We start from the raw sequence: 16,926 nt of genomic DNA on the forward strand, positions 1-16,926 counted from the left end.
CAACAAAAAATCCAGAACTTTCTAAGTTGAATTCAGGCTTAGTGCCTTAAAAAGGTGAGCATTCTACCTATTTACATGTAACCATAGAGATTTTGATTATTGCCTCTCACTTCCCTCCTAACTTCTCCCAATAAGTCCACATACCTTTCCAGAGAAACACTGCTTGCCTCCAGAGTCTGTCTGCTTCCTTGCAGAATAGTTGCCATTCTTTTATTTATTTATTTATTTTGCTTTTTCAAGGTAGGGTCTCACTCTAGCTCAAGCTGACCTGGAATTCACTGTGTATTCTTAGGGAGGCCTTGAGCTCACGGCGATTCTCCTACCTCTGCCTCCCGATTGCTGGGGTTAAAGTTATGTGCCACCACGCCCAGCCATTCTTTTATTTATTTATATTGGTTTTTCGAGGTAGGGTCTCATTCTAGCCCAGGCTGACCTGGAATTCACTATGTCGTCACAGGGTGGCCTGGAACTCACAGTGATCCTCCTACCTCTGCCTCTCGAGTGCTGAGATTAAAGGCGTGTGCCACCACGCTCGGCTCAGTGATACTCTTTTTACTAGATATGCTGCCCATGCCCAGGGAGTCTTTAGGCCTTTGGTGGTTGAAGTAGTTGAGGAGCCTCTGAGCTGTTCTGAACAGACTCGTTGGTGTCCATTCTCCTCTGAGGAAAGATTGCTCGTTTTTACTTTATTTATTAGAGGGAGAGAATGGATGCACCAAGGCCTTTAGGCACTGCATATGAACTCCAGATAGATGCATGCACCACCTTGTGCACCTGGCTTACATGGGCTCTGGGAAATCAAACCTGGGTCCTTAGGCTGTGCAGGCAAGCTCCTTAGCTATCTCTCCAGCCTAACATTGCTGTTGTAAACCACAAAAGAGCAATTAGAGGTGTTAAAATGAATGTGAAGAGGGAGGGTGACTGAGGTTACTAATAAGCATTTTGATTTTTAAAATATATATCTTTAGGGGTTGGAGAGATGGCTTAGAGGCTAAGGCACTTGCCTTCGAAGCCTAAGGACCCAGGTTCGATTCCTTAGTAACTATGTAAGCAAGATGCACATGGTGGTGCATGCATTTCGAGTTTGTAGTGGCTGGAGGCTCATCTCCCTCCTTCCCTCTGCCTCTCTCAAATAAAAAAATTAAATAAAAGAAAAAAGAAAAAGAAATCTTTATTTACTGATTTGTTTGGAGTGCAAAAGAAAGGTGCATTAGGGCCTCTTAGTGCTGCTGATGGACTCCAAATGTGTGCACTACTTTGTGCATCTGGCTTTATGTGAGTACTGGGAAATCAAACCAGGGCCTGCAAGCTTTGCAAGCAAGCACATTTAACCACTGAGCCATCTCCCTAGCCCAGGCATTTTGATTTTGTTTAAAGTCATGTGACCAAGATTCAATGAGGGCCTTTAAAATTTCTGTTCAGTCTACAATCCTCTACTCTTTCATTAGAGCTGGTACTTTAAAGTTCCTGATCTTTGAATGAGGTGGACGATTCCCACGACTAGAGTCACCATAGACTTCCTGTTTGAATACACCATCCTTGCCCCTCTCGTTAAAACAGTCCACTTGATAATTGCGGTCACAGTTTATCTCACTTATCTTTTTAGTTTACTTTTTTATTATACAAGAGAGAGAGGGAGAGGATGGGCACACGGCCACTGCAAACGACTCCAGACGCATGCCTCACGTGCATCTTGCTTACGTGAATATTGGAGAATCAAACCTGTGTCCTTAAGCCTCACAGGCGAGTGCCTTAACTGCTAAGCCATCTCTCCAGCCCCTTCTCTGGCTTCTTAATTTCTTGATGTTCTGCCACTTTGTTGGGACAGTCTGTGGATCCACACACACTCTCTCCTCCTGTCCGTGTTCCTTCAAGAGGTTCTAGTTCCTCCTGGACAGCACCTGAGACAGAGGGCAGGTGGTGAGGAGGAGGAGCCAAGGCAGGAGAGGCCGCCCACTCTGGTACGGCGGCTCCTTCCATCCATTAGCTGCTGCTCCCAACAGCTAAACTTGCAGCCACTTTTCCCCAGAATCCACCCCCCCATCCCTACTCACAAGACTCTTACCTGGTCTATTATTATGGAAATCATAAGGATTAATGTGATGATCAGCAAAGTGCCTTTGAGAGACGGGTGACAGTGTAGTGTTATGATCCGTAGTGCTGTTTCTTTATACATGGTAAGCCCCCACATCTATCAAGTCTGCTGACTTAATGACATGGTATCTCACTAAATGGCAGGAGTGGCACCTCAGGAACAGCACATTTCACACTGAGTTTAACAATACTGAGTTTTGAATAGAATTTTTAATGATTCAGTATGTTATAAGGAACAACTTTTAGAGTGAGAAAAACCAGTGTAGACAAAAAGCCCTTTCTCCAACTTCATTGACTGCTGTTTTCTTTGCATTGGATACTTATGATCCAACTGACCCGATCCCCCTCCCACGCCCCTCCCCAGCATCCTATGAGTAGAGCTGGAATGTGGGATGGAAACAGGGTAGCATTGTGGTGGGCAGTAAATGGAACACGTGGGTAAGTCCCCATGCAGGGAGGCTTTCAAGCTCCACTCTGGAGCTGCTTGCACTCTGTTGCCGCAGAAGGCCAGGTATGATGTGCAAGAGGGACATGGTATCAAAGAGCCAGAGAAGAGATGCAGCTGGGACCCAGGCATCCCTGTGCTCCATTCCACGGTTCTCATTCACTATTTTCTCAACATACCCTGGCCCCTCTTTTAGAGCCCACTCCCAAATGGAGGCTGGCAGGACCAGGTCTAGATGTAGTAGTTTGAGGAAATGCCCCCCAATACATTCAGGAGTTTATCAAAACTTTTTGGATTTTCAGCCACTTGGCTGGAGGAGGTATCCAGCCCCAAGGTGTAGTGGTGGATTTTAAAGTCCAACCTAAAGATATGTAAAGTGTGCCTAGCTGAAGTGTGCCATGTGTGGTGTGTGACATGGCTTTTGGCTTAGGGCTTCTCTCTTTCTATTTGGACCTGTGAAGACAAGCCAGCTTCTGCCATTGTGGAACTTCCCCTGGATCTGTAAGCTTCAATATCTGTCCCTTTCTCCATAACTGCCTGGTCTGGAAGTTCATCTCAGTGACCTGAGGCTGTCTGTTGCATGAGGCATCCCTATTCTCCATCCTCATTGACTATTTTCTGAATATGCCCTGGTCCCTCTCTTACAGAGCCCTCTCTGAAATGGAGGCTGTCAGGATCAGCTCTAGAGTGACAACCCGCTGTATCCCATGTAATTTACCTACCTCACAGGGGGCCTGTGGTTCTGCATGGGCCAGGTCTTCCCATTGGTGTAAAACAGATCCTATTGTACCCAGTTACATGAGGTTCCAGACTGGGAAGATTGACATCACATCAGGTAAAAGCTAACGACCCTAGTTTGATTCCCCAGTACCCATGTACAAAGTGGTGCATGTATCTGGAGTTTGCAGTGGCTAAAGGCTCTGGCATGCACATTCTCTCTCTGTATCTGTCTATTTCTCTCAAATAAATCAATTAATTAAATATTTTTTAAAATTCCATTTTACAATAGCTTAAAAAAATACTTAGGCCAGGTGTGGTGGTGCATGCCTTTAATGTCAGTACTTGGGAGGCAGAGGTAGGAGGATCACTGAGTTTGAGCCCAGCCTGAGAGTACATAGTAAGTTCCAGGTCAGCCTGGACTAGCCTGAAACCCTACCTCAAAACAAGAAAACAACAAGAAAAAGCTGTAAAATGCTGCTGAAATAAATGAAAGAAGGCATAAATAAATGGAAACATATTCCATGCTCATGAACTAAAAGACTTCAGTAAGATATCAATAATTCCTCAAGAGACTGATAAAGTACAGTTTTTATTTTTAAAAACTCTGTGGTGCTGGAGAGATGGCTCAGTGGTTAAGGTGCTTGCCTACAGAGCCTATCAATGTGGGTTCAATTTCCCAGTACCTACATACAGCCAGATGCACAAAGTGACACATGCATCTGGAGCCCTTTTGCAGCAGCTAGAGGCTCTGGTGCACCCATTCACTCTGTAGCTAGGCATGGTAGCACAGGCCTTTAATCCCAGCACTCAGTAGGCAGAGGTAGGAGGATTGTTGTAGTTCAAGGCCACCCTGAGACTACATAGTGAATCCCAGGTCAGGTTAGGCTAGAGTGAGATGACCCTAACTTAAAAACCTTTCCTCAAAAAAATCTCTGGCTAGAGAGACTTCCCAGTGGTTAAAGGTACTTGTTTGCAAAGCTTGTCGGCTTGAGGTTTGATTCCTCAGTACCCACAAAGTGGTACATGCATCTGGCACTTATTTTCAGTAGCAAAAGATCCTGGTGTACCCATATCCTCTTTCTTTCTCCCTCTCTTGTTCAAATAAATTAAAATGTTTAAATAAATAAATAATCAGGAAGATTTTTTGCAGGCATAGAAAAAAATCCATCTTAAAATTCATATGGAATTTGAAAAGTCCCCTAGTAGGCAAAACAATCTTGAAAAAATAAAGCCTACAGCTCAAAGTTCCATGTCTTCATTTCAGAGTTTACTACAAAGCCACAACAATCAAAACAGTGCTACTGGGCATATTGGCTCATGTCTATAAACCCAGCTGAGCTAGGAGGATCATGGTGAGTTCAAGGACAGCCTAAACTACAGAGGAAGTTTCAGGTCAGCCTAAGTTAGAGTGAGACCCTATCTACTTCCAAAACAAAAATAAACCAGCCAGTCAATCAAACAACCCAAAAAGTGTGGAACTTGCATAAAGACAGACATATAGACTAATGAAATAGAATAGGGAGGGCTGAAGAGATGGCTGAGTGCTTAGGGCACTTGCCTGAGAAACAAGAATCCATGTTCAACTCTGTAGATCCCATGTTAGCCAGACTCACAAAGGTGAGGCAAGCACAAGGTCACACATGCCCACTTGGTGGTGCAAGTGTCTGGAGTTCAATTGCAGTGGCTGAGGCTCTAGTATGCCAGTTCTTTCTCTTTCTCTCTCTCTACATCTCTCTCATGCTCTCTAAAATTTTAAATATATATATATATATGGAGAGAGAGAGAGAGACTAGGGAGCCCAGAAATAAACGCTTGCATTTACAGTCAATTTAATATTTTTTTTTTTTTCCCTCAGGTTGGGTGTAGTGGCATATGCCTTTAATCCCAGCACTTAGGAGGCCAAGGTCAAAGGTTTGCTGTGAATTTGAGGCCAGCCTGAGCTATAGTGTTTCAGGTCAGCCTTGGCTAGTGTGTGACCCTGCATCAAAAAACAAAGAGTTGCCCGGTGTGGTAGCGCATGCCTTTAATCCCAGCACTTGGGAGGCAGAGGTAGGAGGATTGCCATGAATTCGAAGCCACCCTGAGACTACAGAGTGAATTCCATGTCAGCCTGAGCTACAGTGAGACCCTACCTTGAGAAAACCAAAAAAAAAAAAAATCCAGTGAGTGTGTGTTGGGAGTGCGTGCGCGCACACACACACACACACACTAGGGTCTCTCATCACTGCAAACAAATGTTCTTTTAGCTTTGCATGGGTGGCTGAAAATTGAACCTGGGTGGGCAGGCTTTGCAAGCATGCACCTTTAACCACTGAAAATTTTTCCCAGCTTCTAGTGAAATGATTTTTTTTAAGTATTTTATTTATTTGCAAGCAGAGAGACTGAGCGAAATGGGTGTGGCAGGGCCTTTAGCCGCTGTAAATAAATTCCAGATGCATGTGCCACTTTATGCATCTAGCTTTACATGGGTACTGGTGAATTGAACTGGGGTCATTAGGCTTCCCAGGCAAGTGCCTTAACAATTGAACCATATCTCCAACTTGTGAAATGATTCTTAACAAGCTGCTAAGACCATTCAGAGGGAGCAAGGACAGTATTCTCAAGAAATGGTGCCGGGAAAACTGGGCATTTGCATATTCAGGAATGAAGTTGGAACCTTACTTAGCATCATATATAAGTACAAACTCACAACAGACCAAAGACCTAAAGTTATCAAAACTTGTAGAAGGAAATACAGAGCAAAAGCTTCCTGATAGTGGGTTAGGCGATGGTTTCTTGGATATGACAGACACCAAAGTGTCCTGTAACAACAAAAACAAATAGATACATTTGCCTTTATGGAAACTAATGCATCAAGAGATGCTATCAAGCCAGGTGTGGTGGCACATGCCATCGCCCTGGCACATAGGAGGTACAAGTGGAGGATCAAGTGACTGGGATCTAGGAGGGGCACTGCCATTGTTTGGCTAAATAATATGCTGCACCCATCAAACTGCCTTATTTTTTCCCTGTATGGCTTCATTCATTTTATTTACTTACATATTTATTTTATTTATTTATTTACTTGCAAGCAGAGAGAGATTGAGAGAGAATGGGCATGCCAGGGCCTCTAGTCACTGCAAATGACCTCCAAACACATGTGCCACCTTGTGCATCTGGCTTGCGTGGGTACTGGGGAAGTGAACCCAGGTCATTAGGCTGTGCAGGCAAGCGCCTTAACCGCTAAGCAATCTCTCCAGCTTCTCCCACCCTCCCACAACCATCTTCCAACCATTCATGTTCATAGATTGTTGCTGCTCTCGCCTGTCATCAGAGAAGCTCCTTTTTGCAGTGGGCGGTGACTACTGAGAAGACTGGAAACTCTTCAGAGTGCTGAGAGCAGCACTAAAGGGGACATGCACATCACCCCTCCGAGGTTCCGGGAGTGTCAAGAAAGGAGGAACAGGAAGAATATCAGAGCCAGAGATGGGGAGGAACGCTGTAGAAGGACATGACCACTGCGTTTATGACTGCACAAGACCTCTGCAACATTGGCCCCATCAACATTCCATAATGGGTGATGGAAGAGGGCAGGAGGGCTCCCATTTTTTTCATGAGGAGTTGCTGACTTTTAATGAGAGCTGAGGGAGAGGGAGACATTTTCCTTAGTGATGCATCCATTGGTGTCATTGTTCCAGTAAATGCCTGTACCCATGCTCATGCAACCTGATGGAACACACACACGGGGAGCAAGCAAGAGAGAGAGAGAGAGAGAGAGAGGGAGGGAGGGAGGGAAACACAGAGATATTAAGGTAGAAGTGGGACTAGTTGAGAAGAAAGGAGTTAATAGCAGGGGGACAAGAGAAGAAGGAAGGGGGTGAACGTAAGGGAAATACATTATATACATGCATAGACATTGTCATAAAGTGAATTTTAAAATACCAGGAATGAAAAAATAGCAAAATGAGGGCTGGAGAGACAGCTTAGTAGTTAAGGCATTTTCCCACAAATCCAAAGGACACAGGTTCGATTCCCCAGGATCTGCATAAGCCACATGCACAGGGGGCACATGCATCTGGAGTTCATTTGTAGTGGCTGGAGGCCTTGGTGTGCCCATCCATTCTCTCTCTCTCTCTCTGTCTCTTTCTCTCTCTCAAATAAACAAACAAAATATATTAAAGAAAAGAGCAAAAAGAAGAAAAGAGGGGACAATATAGTAAAAGGGCACCCCAAAGAATGACTCTCCATCTGATTCAAAATTGAGCAAAAGAATAGACATTTCTCCAAAGAAGTCATACAAAAAGATAGTAAATGCATGAAAAGTTGCCCAATTACCGAATGCAATTCAAAACAACAGGGAGATAACCACCTCCATTGAATAGGGTGGTTGCTTACAAGGAAAAGAAAATGACAAGATTCTGCCAATGTGTGGAGAAACTGGAACTCTCAGGCATGCATGTTGGCTGGATTACAGACTGGCACAGCTGTGTGGGACATGTCACAACAGCTCCTCAAAAAGCTAGAAACACGGTTGTCATCTGGTCCAGGAATTCTGCTTCCAAGTGTGGACCCGAAAGGACTGAAAGCAGGTCTCAGAGACACTGGTATGCCCCTGCGCACCACAGCATTATTCACAATAGTTAAAATGTGGAAACAGTGCTGGAGAAATGGCTTAGTGGTAAATGCATTTGCCTGTGAAGCCAAAGGACCCAGGTTCGATTCCCCAGAACCCATGTAAGCTAGATGCACAAGGTGGCACATGCATCTGGAGTTCGTTTGCAGTGGCTAGAGGTCCTGGTGTGCCCATTCTCACTGTGTCTGTCTCTCTCTTCTCTCTCTCTCTCTCTCTCTCTCTCTCTCTCTGCTTGCAAATAAATAATTAAAAAAAATATATATATATGGAAACAAGCTGAGGAGATGGCTTAGAGGTTGAAGGTGCTTGCTTGCAAAGCCTGCTGGCCTGGGTTTGATCCCCAAGTACTTATGTAGGGCAGATGACAAAGCAGTACATGTGTCTAGTTTGTTTGTAGTGGCAAGAGGCCCTGGTATACCCATGCTTTCTCTCTCTCCGTACATAAACAAACACATTTAAAATGTGAAAACAACCTGTGTCCACCGATGAATGAATGGGTTAAACAAAATGGGTAAAAGGATATTATTCAGCCTTACAAGGAAATTCTGACATATGCTAAAACAAATCCTCCTTGACGGTGTTCTGCTGAGCCTCACACTATGTGAGCTAAACCAGTCACAGATGACAAGTACTAGAAAATTCCACATATCTTAGGTATGAGAGTAGTCCAGAGCAGAGGGGCAGAAAGTCACATGGTGGTTTCTGGGGTTGGAGGAACAGGGAGTTACTGGTTAATGGAGGAAATGTTTCAGTTTTACAAGATGAAAAGATTCCTGGGGATGAGTATGGTGATGGTTGCTTAACATTTGTGAAGGTACTTAAGCACTCTTAAAGATACTTAGTACTCTTAGTTCCCTTGAATGTACTTAGTACCCCTGAATGTACTTAGTACCATTGAGGCATGCACAAAAATGGTTATGATTGAAATTATTTTTTTTTCTTGCTAAGTCAGGGTCTCACTCTAGCCCAGGCTGTCCTGGAATTCACTATGTAGCCTCAGGGTGGCCTTGAACTCACATTAATTCTCCTACCTCTGCCTCCCTAGTGCTGGAATTAAAGGCATGCGCCTTTAATGCGCCTGGCTCTATGATTCGAAATTTTTATGTTGTGTATTTTACCACAATAAAAAATGGGGGTGGGGATAAGAATTGGAACCTGTGAAGTATTGGGACAAAAGCCAACAAATGGGTCAATAGTACAGAAGGGAAGTTCAGAAACTACATATATTCCTCTTACCATAGTCAATTCCAACTAGTTTGTAAATCTGAATTTGAAGGATAGACAATAAAAGCTTTTAGAATAGAACACAGAAGAATATATTCATAACCTAAGGGTAGGAAAACATTTTATATTATTATTATTATTATTGTTATTTTTTGCTTTTTTGAGATAGGGTCTCACTCTAGCTCAGGCTGACCTGGAAATCACTCTGTAGTCTCAGGGTGGCCTCAAACTCATGGCAATCTATACTACCTCTGCCTCCCGAGTGCTGGGATCAAAGGCATATGCCGCCACGTGCAGCAGAAAATGTTTTTTTAAACAGGATACAATGAACATTTATTTACCCAAAGGAAAAAAAATACATACTTGATAAATTGAATTATATTCAAATGAAGATTTTTTTTTTTCACAGACTGAGTAAAGAAATAGAAACATCCTGATTCTGATTCTTTTTTTTTTTTTTTTTTTTTTTTTGGTTTTCTAAGGTAGGGTCTCACTCTAGCTCAGGCTGACCTGGAATTCACTATGTATTCTCAGGGTGGCCTCGAATTCTCCGTGATCCTCCTACCTCTGCCTCTCGAGTGCTGGGATTAAAGGCATGTGCCACCACGCCCGGCAACATCCTGATTCTTTAAAGTACCCAAAACCCCTTCTCAGGATCCTCTTCCTGAATCATGAAGTGCCTTTTTCAAGTCAGTTGCTGGCTTTCCTAGAAAGTTTCACATCTTTTTTGTCTTACCAATTTGTAGTGTTTTGCTTAGTGAAGAGATAATTTCTTCACCAATTTCACGGGTGGTAGATACCATCTCGCACTCTCTGGGGGTCTGCGGAGGAGATGTCCTTGGGCAAGATGGCTCTCTGAGGTGAGGGGCAGACCCTGTGGACTGGCCAGCTGTCTGCAACTGGGCCCCGGCCGGCCCCCAGCTAGGCAGCAAATTCTTCCTTGCCTTCTCGCCACCTCTGTCACTCTTCACAAAACCAGAGAGCCTCGTGGCCAACAAATCCCTACAAAGCTAGCTGCTCAAGGCTCTTCGTCCAGCGGGGAGATGATTAAATCCCAAGTAGATATCTCTGCAAGCTCACCAGAATGGCTGAAATTGAAAAGGCAAGATACAGGGCTTTGAGGCTGTGTGACGGGACATTGCTTGTTCTCCGGTGAGAGTGTAAATGTGTAGAGCTCGTTGTAGAGCAGACTGCAGTCAGTGACTCAGTTACTACAGTGATGCTCTGCCCTCGAATTACACTTCCAGTCCTTTTCTCTATGGAAACGTGTGCGCACACACACAAGGACGTTCGCAATACTGCTACGCTCAGAACAACCCAGGTGGCCACCAATGATAGAATGGATAAGTACCTTGTTCTTTGCTGTGTACGAGCAGAGACCAAGGTGGTCCCCAAAGTCCCCCTGCCTCCTGGCACTCACATCTTCATGTAGCCCCCTCCTTCATGGACCAGGTCTGGACTGTGATCAGCAGCATATGGGTAGCAGGATTAGGTTAGAAGTGACAGCTTCCATCATGGGAGTTCTCTCACTCCCAGCCATCTCTTGGCCCGTTGGCTCCGAGGAAACCCTTGTGATCGGTCCTGTTGTGAGGCTCACACAAGGAATCAAACTAGTTTTAAAGAGGCTCTTTCATCCCCAGGTAGTCCTGGAGAGCATAGCTCAGGTATCCCATCACTGACTAAAACTACCAGAGGGACCAAAGCCAAGTCCGGTTACGCCACTCTGATTCCTGACAGAAACAAGTGTAATCTAATAAATTCTGGTCGGAAGCAGCTGACTGTTGGGTGATTTGTTATGTAGCAACAGATAAATCATGCGTTGGGATTCTATAAAGTAATGAATATAAATGAAATGCAGTTACATCTGTCAACATGAGTGAATTTTACCAACACAACAAGGAGTGAAAGAAGCTAGCTATAGATAGACTCTCTATGATTCCATTATCCAAAGTTCTAAGAGAGATAGGTCAAGGGAGTGTTCATCATGAACGTAAGGTGCTTTGCTTACATTGGAGGCGAGGGGCTGGGAAGCTGGGAGGCTTGGAGGGGGCATGAGGAAGGTTCTGGCCTCTTGCCAATGTTGGCAGCAAGGGTGTTTGTTTTGGAGAAATCTCATAATGCTATGAATTTCTATTTTTAATCCCTTTTCTATGTATTCTATAACACACACACACACACAGAAAGAGAGAGAGAGAGAAATAGAGAATGAGAGAAAAGGACTTAGAAGATATTGCTAGCTCTTTAGGAAGGTTTTATTTTGTTATAAAGCAAGCAAAAACAAACAAACAACAACAACCAAAAAAAAAAAAAAAATCACCAGACTAGTAGCTGGATGAGAAATGGGATGAAGTCCCTTTTTAAATTTTCTGTATTTTTATTTTTCGAGGTAGGCTGTCACTCTAGCTCAGGATGACCTGGAATTTACTATGTAGTCTCAGGCTGGCCTCAAACTCACAGCGATCCTTCTACCTTTGCCTCCTGACTGCTAGGATTAAAGGCGCATGCTACCATGCCCAGCCTAACAATATGGTTTATGTAGGAGATCAGACTGTTGCAACTGTATTCTGGAGCAGGTAAGAGGGTGAGTCTGAGCTCAGCCAGATACCAGGTCCCTGTCACCTTCAACCAAGATTCTCCAGAAACAGAATTGGTGGTGGTGGTGGGGGGTGTTCCTCTATATGGATCTTTATCCATCTATCCATGCACACACAATAGATATGCATATGTATGTAAATATAATACATCCATATACGCAGATTGAGATGTATGTGTCTTTTCATTACCTTTACTGGGGACTTGCACTGAACTGCCTCTTTACTCCTTGAAGGACAATAGACCAAAGAAATGATTCTGTTCAAGCCCACCTTGGTGGACCAGTGAGTTATTGGAGTCACTTATGAGGGGTATGGGTGAGGGTTCAGGAGCATGGGTAACTGGAGCACTTGGATCATCAAAAAGCCCACCCAGCATGTGTGAGGACAGCTGTGTGCTGCATCACTGGAGTGAGTCCCTGCTGGATGTGCAGGCAAGGACTCCACTCCAGGCCTCTCTCCCCCAGCAATTATTTACTACAGATATAGCATCCTGAGCCTCTTTTCCTTTCCCCAGGAGGGTGGATTTTAGTCTGGAGGAAATAGTTCCACAATAGTAAGCTAGTAACACGGCTCCCTCCCTCCCTCCCTCCCTCCCTCCCTCTCTCTCTCTCTTTCATGCACTCACAACACACACACTTGGGCAAGGGTTAGTCTAACATATTCGTTTACAGGGTTGTGCAGCCTGGCTAGTCTGGGCTCAACATAGTAAACTGTCAAGTGGGAGCCTCAGGGAAGCCTGGAGACTCAGGAAAGGTCAGTCTATTTTTTTTTCTTTTTCCTATTAAAGCCTTCTTCACCTGATTAGATGAGGCCCTCACACACGATGGGGCAAAATCTGCTTTACTCAGAGTCTACTGGTTTTATAAAATGTTATCCCCACAGAAAAAAGTAGTGTTTGAATAAAAATCTGGATACCTTAGCCTGGCCCATCAGCCCCCTCCCCCACACACACACTCAGTGCTGCCTTTACAGTCTCTGCCCTGCTCCCCACAACACACTTAGGGTGGAGCAGGGAAAGGGGCTCCATTGGGTGCGGGGACAATTGCCCTTGATTTGCACTGAGAATGTCTGCCACTGGATGGGTGCCTGGTCTAGAGGGCATCCCGAGGCTCACGGCAGGGGAATGAGGCTGAAGCCATGTCGGGACTGCAGTGCATTGGGAGCTGAGATGTCTGGCTTGAGTGGCAGGTAGAGCGGGAGGATGCTGTTTTGATTTGATTTTTTGTTTTTTTATTTTTATTTATTTATTTGAGAGCAACAGGCAACAGGCATAGAGAGAAAGAGGCAGATAGAGAGAGAGAGAGAGAATGGGCGCGCCAGGGCTTCCAGCCACTGCAAACGAATTCCAGATGCGCGCGTTCCCTTGTGCATCTGGCTACGTGGGTCCTGGGGAATTGAGCCTCGAACCGGGGCCCTTAGTCTTCACAGGCAAGTGCTTAACCGCTAAACCATCTCTCCAGCCCGGACGCTGTTTTTGGAGGAAAGAGGAAGATGTGTTCATGCTGTAACATTTTGCTTGCTTTTCTTTTACAAGCCATACATTTGAAAAGACAAGATCCAGAGTCCCTCGTGGCTTGCTAACTGGTGGGGTTCACAAGCACTGGGTTACTAGTGTTCTCCACTTGCGGATGCCAGTTGGCAAAAGTGCCTTTAGGAGTGGTCCAAGGGGCTGGCCTGCGGATTCCCAACCACAGGCTCATTCTGCCGCTTGGTCTGGGCGACGGGGCAGACGATCCTGTGGGAGACTCGCAGTAATGATCCCCTTATCCGTGAGACACCGAAAGTGATGTCAGTGGTCAGCCAGGAAACTCTATTCCTCCAGGGACTCTGTCTGTCTGTCCGAGTTTTCCCCAGGCCAGGCCTTGTCTTGGATTCCAGGAACGAGTGAGCGGCTTTTCCACGTGCGGCCACCAGAGGGAGCCATGTGGCCGAGGAAGGCAGGCCGGGCTGGTCTGCGCATCCACCCAGCTCCTTGAGTCCTGGATGCACATCCGCAGTTCCTTCCGCTCAGGGGTCCCTCTCAGCCAGGTGCCAGCCGCAGGCTCTCCGGGGCTTAGGTGACCTCTGTTTCCTAACGCCGGGCCTGTCCACACCCCACCCCGCGGCCCAGCTGCTTCTCTGCGGTGATGTGGATACGATCACAGTTGCTTCTTTTCTCTAGGGTGGAGATGCTGGTACCCGGCCTGGGGCTTCGGATGCCTTCCATGCCTGGAAGGGACGAAGAGTTCATTTGTCAGAGCTTTCTCCTGGGCAGGGGACAACAATGGAAATTTCATCCTTATGGACACTTCCTCACAAAGCAGTCTGGGACTTGCTTTGAGACCATGAGTAGGGTTGTACAAAAGGATGCTCAGTTAAATTCGAATTTTAGATAAATGACACGTTACTTTTTTCTATAAAGTATGTCCCATGAAGTATTTGACTCATACTTAAAAAAAAAAAAAAATTCCTGGGCTGGAAAGATGGCTTAGCGTTTAAGGTGTTTGGCGGCAAGACCAAATGATCCGGGTTCGACTCTCCAGGACCCATGTAAGGCAGATGTACAAGGGGGTGCACACATCTGGAGTTCGTTTGCTGGAGGCCCTGGTGCACCCATTCTCTCTCTCTCAAATAAATAAATAAAATAGATTTTAAAAATCCCTTCTTCTTCTGGTATGCAAATTTGACTTGGGAGTCCTATGGTTTTTTGTTTTGTTTTGTTTTGTTTTTTCCTGGAACGAGTTTAGGTGATGGGAGAAGAGAAGACAAGGAGGAGGAGGGGGAAAGGTCTGTTTTGGGACAAATGAAAAACTGTACAAAACTCTTCTATAGTTTTTTTTTTTAATCCCATTCATTTCTGGTTTCAGAAAATTCAAGTACAAGTTTTGTGACTTTTTTTCCCCTCTTGAGCCATCGGTTTCTCTATCTGACTTCAAAAAGAGGAAACTGATAATTTATAATCATAGCATTTACCTAAAACTGCCATCTTTTACATCTCTAGACTACTTGACTTATTTATTTGCGATAGAGAGGAGGAGGGAGAGAGAGAATTGTCGTGTCAAGGCCTCTAATCACTGCAAATGAACTCCAGACACATGTCACTATGTGCATCTGGCTTATGTGGGTTCTGGGGAATTGAAGGGAATTGAACCTGGGTCCTTAGGCTTTGCAAGCAAATGCCTTAATCACTAAGCCATCTCTCCAGCCCTGTAGAATATTTAAAAAAAAATTATTGCTGGTTGCTGGTGCCTGCCTTTAATCCCAGCATTCTGGGGGCAGAGGTAGGAGGATCACTGTGAATTTGAGGCCAGCCGGAGACTGCATAGTGAATTCCAGGTCAGCCTGGGCTAGAGCAAAACCCTACTTTGAAAAAACAAAAAATAATTTATCTTTTATTTATGTGTGTGTGTGTGTGTGTGTGTGTGTGTCTGTGTCTGTGTGTGTGTGCAAGCACGGACACAATGGGATCTCTTGCCACTGCAAACAAATGATAGATGTTTGTGCCACATTTTGAACATTTGGCTTTAGTTGGGTGCTGGGGAGTTGAACGTTTACCAGAGGTTTTGCAAGCAAGTGCCTTTAACCACTGAGCCATTTATCCAACCCCTATTGAATATTTTTATATTATATTTTATTCACTTTTTATAGTTAGTTATTTAGTGAGAAAGAAGCAGATAGAGAGAATGGGTGTGCCAGGACCTCTAGCCACTGCATATAAACTCCAGATGCATGCGCCACCTTGTGCATCTGGCTTACGCGGGTACTGGGGAATTGAACCTCAGTGCTTTGGCATTGCAGGCAAGTACCTTAAATGCTAAGCCATCTCTCCAGCCTTTTATTTGCTTTTGGACAGGGGTCGCAGCTGAACAGGCACCATCCCATTGGGCAGAAATATGGATGTCTTCATATCACCTCTTACTATCCCTGGGGACCTCACATCTGGGTACTTATTTCATGCCCATGGAATGGTGCACAAAAATTTGTATCTACTGCAATTGGAGTTTTTGCCAGACTCAGCCCCATATAAGGGGCCAGTTCTTGTCTGGTGCTCCTAATAACATTGCTAGGTCCATGTTCAACTCATTTCCCCCGCCCCACTGTGTGGTCCCATCCAAGACGCAACGGGTTCACTTGCAGACTTCTCCTTGGCTGTGGCTTGCCTGGGCCTTGGAGGCTGGGAGGCCAAATGAGCAAGGCTTAGTAGGCGGGGGCTGCTGGAACAGAGCACCCCCCGCCCCCCATGGCAGGGCTTAAGCCACAGAAATTTACTGTCTCGCAGTTCTGGAAGCCAAATGTCAGAAAGCAAGATGATGTTTGGGCTGGCTGCTTCTGAGGGCTGTTGAGCGGAGAATGTGTGCCAGGGCTCACTCCTCGGCTTTTAGACAACCATCTTCACGAGTGTCTTCACATTGTCTTTGGTGTGTATCTGGTCCCGTGTCTAAATTTCTTCTTTTCACAGTGACACCCGTCCTGTTGGACTAGAGCCCACCCTGGTGACTTCATTTTAACTGTAAAGTCTCTTCATGTAAGGACCCATTCTGAGGTATAATGGGCTGGTAAGTAGTCTAACATACCTTGTTTTTTCAAGGTGGACACAATTCAGTCCGTAGCACCAAGGTAATGCTCATGGATGGAGGGCCAGTTCATGGATATTTCGGAGATCGCTCTTTTGGGGAGTCCCTGGGACAGACGGGACCTTGAAGTCTTGCAGTACTTGGAACCGTGGCAGCGCTGGCTTTCTGGAAGAGCTGCTGCCTCTGTTGAATGTCTGCTGTGAGAGTCAGCCTCCCGGAGGCCTTTGAGCTCCTGGTGGGAGAGGGACTTTCTCCTCCCCAGGCCTTCTCACAATGTTCTTGCTCTGGCACTTTTCTCCCCACAGCAGAAACCCACTGTCCTTCTTCCTGCGGATGTGGGCAGAGCTTCCAGGAGCTTCCGTTCTTTACAGATATTCCCAATAGATGCAGCACTTGAGTTTAGCGGGGTTGCAGAGGGAGAGCTGGGCACTGGTCCAGAAAGAAAATCAAGGCCAGGCATTTGGAGGTTTTGAGGTAAAAATGTAGCAACACGCTTAGTAAATGTTCATAGTAATTTGAGTTTCCTAACACCTGCCTCCTGTGGCTGTAGCTTTCAAAGCCTAGCTGCCCTGGGTTCGATTCCCCATTGCCCATGTAAAGCCAGATGCACAAAGTGGTGCATGCATCTGGCGCTTATTTGCAGTGGCAAGAGGCTCTGGTGCACCCATTCTCTATTTCTCTGTT

This window comes from Jaculus jaculus, chromosome 7 (genome assembly GCF_020740685.1).
Source record: "Jaculus jaculus isolate mJacJac1 chromosome 7, mJacJac1.mat.Y.cur, whole genome shotgun sequence".
Lineage (NCBI taxonomy): Eukaryota > Metazoa > Chordata > Mammalia > Rodentia > Dipodidae > Jaculus > Jaculus jaculus.